Raw genomic sequence first — 7,365 nt, 5'->3', positions numbered from 1 at the left:
AACACCGCACGCCAAGTTTCATCCCATTCCGAGAACATTTTTATGCCACTCACGAAACAAGGTGTGAGAGGCGCAACGGGTGCGTGTGGGAGTGTCGGAACGCGAAACAGACAACGGGGCAAAGGACCGGATGCAAGTTTTGAAAATATGAGGATGCAATGCATATGATGACATGGCAAAGTGCGACACGCAAGCAAATGACATGGCAACGACGGCGAATATCTGGAAGACACCTGGCGCATCGGATCCGGGGCGTTACATATGATGAGGACATCAATACCATTGTTACACCCACAACCCCTGCTACTATACATACTGGACCGATTACTGGAGCTCGTGCATGCCAGTTAAAGTACCAGGTACTTTCGTTTCTTGGTAATGATTCTAATGTTCATGAGAATATGGTGCTGGCTAAATTGGATACATTTGTTTTGCTTACAAATGAAGGGCCTAGCTTGGAGAAGGATGAACATTGGAGCAAGAACAAGCATGGAGATGATGGCATGCACAAGGGAAACAAGAACGGAGTTTCAAGTGATGATTTCAGGACTTTGAAAAGCCACCGTAATGAGTGCATGAAGTCTTGGACGAAATATACAAGTTTCCACTTCACAAATTTCGTCCAGAGGCTATTATAGGTGCTACGTCACCTTATTATTGGGCCATGCCCATGTAATTTCGAAATACTTGATTATAGGCTGTTTTTAGAGTCTGTATGTGTGGGGAAACAAGAGTTAGGGTTGGTCTCGGACCCCTCCCTCAAGGGCCGCGAAATTCCCCCCTCTTCGTCCATATATACAGCCCTTAGGGCGTCGTTTAGACTTTGGGTTTTGTTTAGATTAAAAGTTCGCCATAGCTGCAACTTCGCGTACTTCGTTTGTGTTCAACGACCAGACCAAGACATCACAGAACCCCACCTTGATCAATAAAGCTTCCATCTTATATTCGCAATATCTAGATTGCAATCTTAGTTTCTTGCTTGTTCTTCGTTTGCTTGCAGGAAATAGACCTTCGTGGTCAGGTTGATCATGCTCCGGCGTGGTCAATAACCTCTCGGAGTTGGTTTAGCGATTGCTAAGGCGCGACGTCCTCACACGTTCCTAGTCGGATCGTCAAAGTTGACTTCCACCAAAGCGATATCCATCATCTCATCGAATGACGGGACACCTTTGCCTCTATCAAGTGGTATCAGATTTCCAGGTTGCTCGGTGAGATTTTATAGTTTTTCATAGTTTAGATCGAGTCTGTTCTTCATAACTACAGTCCACGAAAAAGCCAAGAAAAAATTTAGGGTTAGTTCATCATATCCGAACCAGTCTAAGCCTTTGCATAGTCTTTTCAGTATTTTGCTTTGTTGAATTTGCGGTTGCATCGTCGTGTCAAGTTGCTGGTCTTAGCGTCTAGTTTCCCTTAGAGTTTCGAGTTCTGTTCACAAGTTGTCACGCCGCCGCCGCACCATCGTCATCGCTCCTGCCATCTACCACTACGGCTTATCCGCCACCAATCCGTATCCATATACCATCACCAGTCCGTATCCATATAACACCACCAATCCGTATCCATATACCACCACCGCTGCCATATCTTACCATCATATATCCTCCACCAATCCGAATTCTTCTCATATTAGTTTTGTTTTCGAGATCCATCTATTTTCCGATTCGTGTTTCCTTGCCTGGGTAGGTTTCAGAAAAAAAAGTCTGGAGCCCCCAGGCAGTTTTTAGGCCAAAATTTTGGTAGTCAAAAATATTTTTCCCTATCCTGTTTTTAGGCTTTTCCGAGTCTTTTGAGACACTCGCCATCATAGTGATTTTTTGTCGCACTTTTTCATCGTCGCTACCCTGATTTCCGAAAAAATTGTCAAAAAAATTTCATGCCTATCCTGTTAGTTTGACTTGGGAAGAGTTTTGAGACACTCGCCATTATAGTGATTTTTCGCAAAAAAAAGGAACGCAAAAAAGAGCAATTTTTTTCAGAGTGCGCTTTTCCCTTGTTTACGTGTCGCGCCGTAGCCCTCTTATATCAACAAAAGAACAAACATCTTCTTTGCAGAGAGCAAGGACAAAGCTTGAGGACAAACTTGTCTCCTCCTTGGCAGTGGAAAAAGCAAGGTACCAACAAAGTAAGGAAGGCAACAAAAAAACCTCATTTGCAGGGACCAATGACATGCCTAGAGTCTAGATTTCCACATCTGCTCTACAGTCATAAACATGAGCAGATCCGCTATTAACCAAGGAATAGCACATGGCATATATTATCCAGGAACAGCCAAGTAAAAATTGGAGGAGCAGCAGGTCCACCAGTGTCGTCGCTCCAGCTTCGTGCCCCACAAGCAGCAAGGGGAGGTGGGCTTCCCCATCACATTCTGCCAAGAACAAACGAATTCATCAGTCCGAAGACAATGATTAATCCATCCTATAACTCATTCTAGAGCAACTAATATATGCTAAATTCATCCTAAAGAATCAACAAAAAGTTATCATGACCCAACATCAACTACACATAACAATAGTTCTAGATCTGGGCAATATCAAGCACATTTCGTACCAAATGAGTACAAATCAGTGAATGAATTGCACAAATATATCATAGGGGATGGACTGGGTGGAGAAGGAATGGATGATTACCGATGGAGCTGTGACTGTAGATGGTGGCATATGACGGCAGCACCCAAAAGCTCGTCCCCCTGTGTGGAACCATCAATGGCAGAGGGGGAGCTACTGCTGCAGCTGCTGACGGTGGCTAGAGAAAGCCATTACCACCTTGCCCCGTCGCTCCCTCTTGTGCACAGCCCATCTTGCAGCAGCGCCGGTAGCGCGCCGCTGGCCAGGACCACCATGTCCTGCCTCTCTCTTGACACGGTCGTCCCGCCACCATGTGGTGCCTTCAACGGCAGAGGAGGTGCTCTGCGGCTGCTGACGACGGATCGAGGAAGCGCGTCTCCAGGGCGATCTCGGACAGGGAGGAGAAGAGGCACCGAAGGCGGCGCCGGTAGGAGGATGAAAGGTCATCGGCGGCTGGCCGTGGATCTCCTTGTCGTCCACTGCAGCTGCCCCTCCATAACTCAAGCACAATGTGAGGGCGGTGGCGATCTCGTGGGAAGGAGGGAGGAACATAGGAGCGGTAGCCGCTGTGGCCGGAGAGAGCGACATCAATTATCAGAGGAGCGGCGGCGGCGACGCGAGAGACGTGCGAGGGAGAGAAGGAAGTGAAGAGGAGGCAAGCCCGAAACCTAGCATCTCGTCCGATTGGGTCAGAGAAATGAATCTGGACGATCCAAGTAGCCTTTGTACATCCAAAATTCCATCAATGCCCCAGGTGGGCGGCCAAAATTACAGGCGGTGGCACACCTTTTCTACCACGTAAGAAGTCCACCGGGAACCCTTCTAGGCGTTGCCGCTGACAGGCGTGGCCCACGGTTGACCCGAACCCACGAATTAGTGTCACACAACTAATATCCAGAAGTGAGGAAAGTTTTTACCAAACAAAAAAAGTCACGCACGAATGAAAGGCATAGATCAGGACACATCAGCGTGGCAGATCGGATCGGACGACCAGAATTCCAAATGCCCTAAGAAGATCCATATTCCGGCATGAATCAAGAATTGATATGGTGGCTGTTTTGAGGAAGATATAAGGAGGCTTATGTGTGATAGAGTGTATCATATCACGAGGTTTGGATGCACCAGCGAAGTTTGCACCACATCTCGAGGTGAGAAAGGGCAATGCACGGTACCGAAGAGGCTAGCAAATGGAGGAAAGGTGAGAGTGCGTATAATCCACAGACTCACATTAGTCATAAAGAACTCACATACTTGTTGCGAAAATTTATTAGCCCTTGAAGCAAAGCACTGCTATGCATGCCCCTAGGGGGAGGTTGGTGTGAGTTAACCATCGCGCGCCCCCAACCTTCACGCAAAGGAAGACACTCAATAATAAATCATGCTCCAACTTCTTAGCATAAAGAGAGACTACACGTGCATGCTTCGGGAATCACAAACCTTAACACCAATATTTCTAGTAAACCACAATCATTCACTAGTACTACCCACATATTACCATCTTTATATCGCAAAAACTATTGCAAGGAATCAAACTTATCATGTTGAGCGATCTACATGAAAGTTTTTATTATATCCCTCTTGAATACCTATCATATTAGGACCAATTTCATAACCCGTGCATATTTCCATTACTACTATCAAACACTCAAAATGATATAAGTGAATCATTAGAGTACAACTATTTCTTTAAAATATAACCACCATCGTGCTCTAAAAGATATAAGTGAAGCACTAAAGCAACTGCCTAGCTCAAAAGATATAGGTGAAGCATAAAGAGTATTCTAACAAATCACGAATGAGTGTGTGTCTCTCTCAAAAGGTGTGTCCAGCAAAGATGATTGTGGCAAACTAAAAAGCAAAAAAAAATCAAAGACTCATATAATACACAACGCTCCAAGCAAAACTCATACCATGTGATGAATAAAAATATAGCTCCGAGTAATTTACCGTGGTTGGTAGACAAAAGAGGGGATGCCATCCGGAGGATCCCCAAGCTTAGACTCTTGGGTCTCCTTGAATATTACATTGGGGTGCCTTCGGCATCCCCAAGCTTACGCTCTTGCCACACTCAATTCCTTCATCCATCGCGATCTCACTCAAAACTTGAAAACTTCAGCACACAAAACTCAACAGAAAACTCGTGAGATCCGTTAGTATAACAAGCAAATCATAAACTTGAGGTACTGTTGTAAACCCATTAATATTTTATTATTTCATAATACCTACTCTATTCTAACTTCACCATGACTTATGCCCCCCGATATAATCCATAGATTCATTAAAACAAGCAAACAATGCAACAAAAACAGAAATTGTCAAAAACAGAACGGTCTGTAATGATCTAGCTAAGCGCAATACTTTTGTAACTCCAAAAATTCTGATAAATAGGACAACATGGGCAATTTGTATATAAATCTTGTGTAAAAAATGCAGAATTTTATCACATTCTAGTGTATTTATACAATGCTGCTACCGGGTGCAAAAGTATCTGTTTTTTCATAGAATCAAATCAATTATCAACCAAATCATCCCAAAGGCTTTACTTGGCACAAACACTAATTGAAACACAAAAACACAATCATAATAGTAGCATAATTGTGTGCACACCAAAAACAGAAAATAAGCAAGAAAAATAAAGATAGCTATTGGGTTGCCTCCCAACAAGCGCTTGTTTTACGCCCCTAGCTAGGCGTAATTCATAGTTTCAAGTGTTGTCATGTTTAATTCCGAAGTCCTTTTTAATAAAATCTTCCAAAACTTTTCTTAGTAAATATATCTTCTCATACTCTTCTTTCCTAGCGGGAGAGCTTAAACTATTGAAAGGACTTTGTTTGGTAATTTTAACATTCATTACTTCAAATTCTGAATCATCACCATAAACATCTTCATATAAGACATGTATTTCATCATCAATAGGTTCCCTAGCCATCTCCTAGAACCACTCATTACTAAATCCTTCATCAATCCCCTTAGTAATCCACTCCAATTTATCACAAGTATGGTGGTATAAAGTTTTAATAACTTCGGCATAAGGAACTCTCCTCCTAAGATTTCCACTATATGCAATATAATCTTTAGATTCCAAACTATGTATAGTGTCTTTATCATGGAGATTTTCTTCAGTTGGAGGATGCTCAAAATGTATCCTATATTAAGCAAAGATTTCTCTAGCTTCTCAGATTATCGGATTCAGGGCTGCGCAGACCCAAGAAGGTTCGAATTCTGGGGCATGCGCGAACATCCCCTCCTATGCTAATCTAAAGATCACCCCCTCACGGCCTAGGCTCGAAAAGTACGCGCAAGCGAGGAAGAAGATGAACACAACAGTTTACCCAGGTTCGGGCCACCTTGCGGTGTAAAACCCTACTCCTGCTTTGTGGTGGGTTGGCCTCACGAGGAGGCTGAAGATGAACTAGTACAGTGGATGAGCAACCTCGCGAGGGCTTATGAAGTGAGGGTGGAATGGATCTGATCCCCCTCTATGGTGGAGGCTAACCATAGGTACGCGCCGGTGCTATACAAACGGTTTTTAACCCTTTTCCGCGACGGCGTTTGGAACCGTCGCCAAGTGAGTGTGGGCGATAGGGGGTCCTTCCCACACGACCCAGAAACCGTCGGGGATATGCCCTCCTGGCACACACGCTCGGCAAAATGAGGTCGTGCACGACCGGCGAGCGCTCAAATACGGTTATATGGATAGTAGAGCTAAAAAAAATACAATTATACATGCGAAATTGTTTCCGGTCGCAAGTACATCCCACACATTCAGTCCCCGCTAAACGTTTCCATTCGTATGTACATTCTACACAGTGGCTCCAAGGAAAACGTTTCTGTTCGCAGGTACATCGCACACAATTTTCCCCGTTAAATCGTTTGTGATAGTGTTGCCATTGCACACGATATTAACAATTTTATCATTTGCATTATTGAATGCATCACACACGGTGCGTAGAAGAAACTGTGTGGCAAAGGCTGTCCATCACACACAGTTTTTATGTGGTAAACATTTGCGCAAGGTGGCCTAACGCAAACAGTTTTCAAGAGGATGTCGTGTGTGTAGTGGAGATTGATCACACACGTAGTGGATCCTAGAAACGTGTCTGATCTCCATGTCTATCGCAGACATTTCGCTTTCGCAAACCGTGTGCAGTGTAATCCCTAATTAATCCCTAATTTAAAAATCACATATTTTGAATTTGAAAGTAGGCAATCACTTATTTCATATCCAACCATGTTTATTACAAATATAGGTTAAACCACGAATGCATAATTCGATGCACAGGTACATATACTAAAGAACTACAGAAGCACCAAGTAAAGAATGATGAACCACAGTTGTACTGAAGACTGTAAGGAGAGAGGCGAAAGACATTCTGGTTGCTGGAGAAGGTGAAGCGGAATGCCCATATTTTGCCCTCCTCCATGCGTAATGCGCGCACGACTCTAGGCCAACCCCTTGTGATGGCTGCCCATCCATCCTTCACTATATTCATTACGACTTCTCGATCCTCATTGTAGTCTGGCTGAAATACTTTAACCTTCATTGCGTGTCCACCAATCATGTACCTTGCGAGGTAATCTTGAGTGAACTGCTTCGGGAACCACTGCGAACGAAAAAGATTCAGACATTGTTGTCTAACAACTCATCATCGGCAGTAAAAAGAGAAGGCTGCAGAGTTTGTAGTTACCATCCTACGGCTCACTGTTGTGTTGGATAGAGCATAAACAAATAATTTGCTTGCCACAATTCGTATCTTTTTGTTAATAATCCTTATTAGTTTCCTCACTTGATGCTTGTTCA

General features: G+C 43.8%; 1 long non-coding RNA gene across 1 annotated transcript; it reads right to left on the bottom strand.

The window, feature by feature from the left end:
• Window positions 1-2,068: 2,068 nt before the first annotated feature.
• Window positions 2,069-3,248, bottom strand: LOC123097151 (uncharacterized). The gene is made up of 2 exons (XR_006446900.1): window positions 2,628-3,248; window positions 2,069-2,365 (listed from the first exon to the last, which is right to left on the bottom strand). It is a non-coding gene; the product is annotated as an uncharacterized lncRNA (long non-coding RNA).
• Window positions 3,249-7,365: the final 4,117 nt, after the last annotated feature.

This window comes from Triticum aestivum, chromosome 4D, assembly GCF_018294505.1.
Source record: "Triticum aestivum cultivar Chinese Spring chromosome 4D, IWGSC CS RefSeq v2.1, whole genome shotgun sequence".
Taxonomy (NCBI): Eukaryota; Viridiplantae; Streptophyta; class Magnoliopsida; order Poales; family Poaceae; genus Triticum; species Triticum aestivum.
Note: the sequence above shows the minus strand (reverse complement) of the source record. Positions and strands in the feature narration are given on the sequence as shown.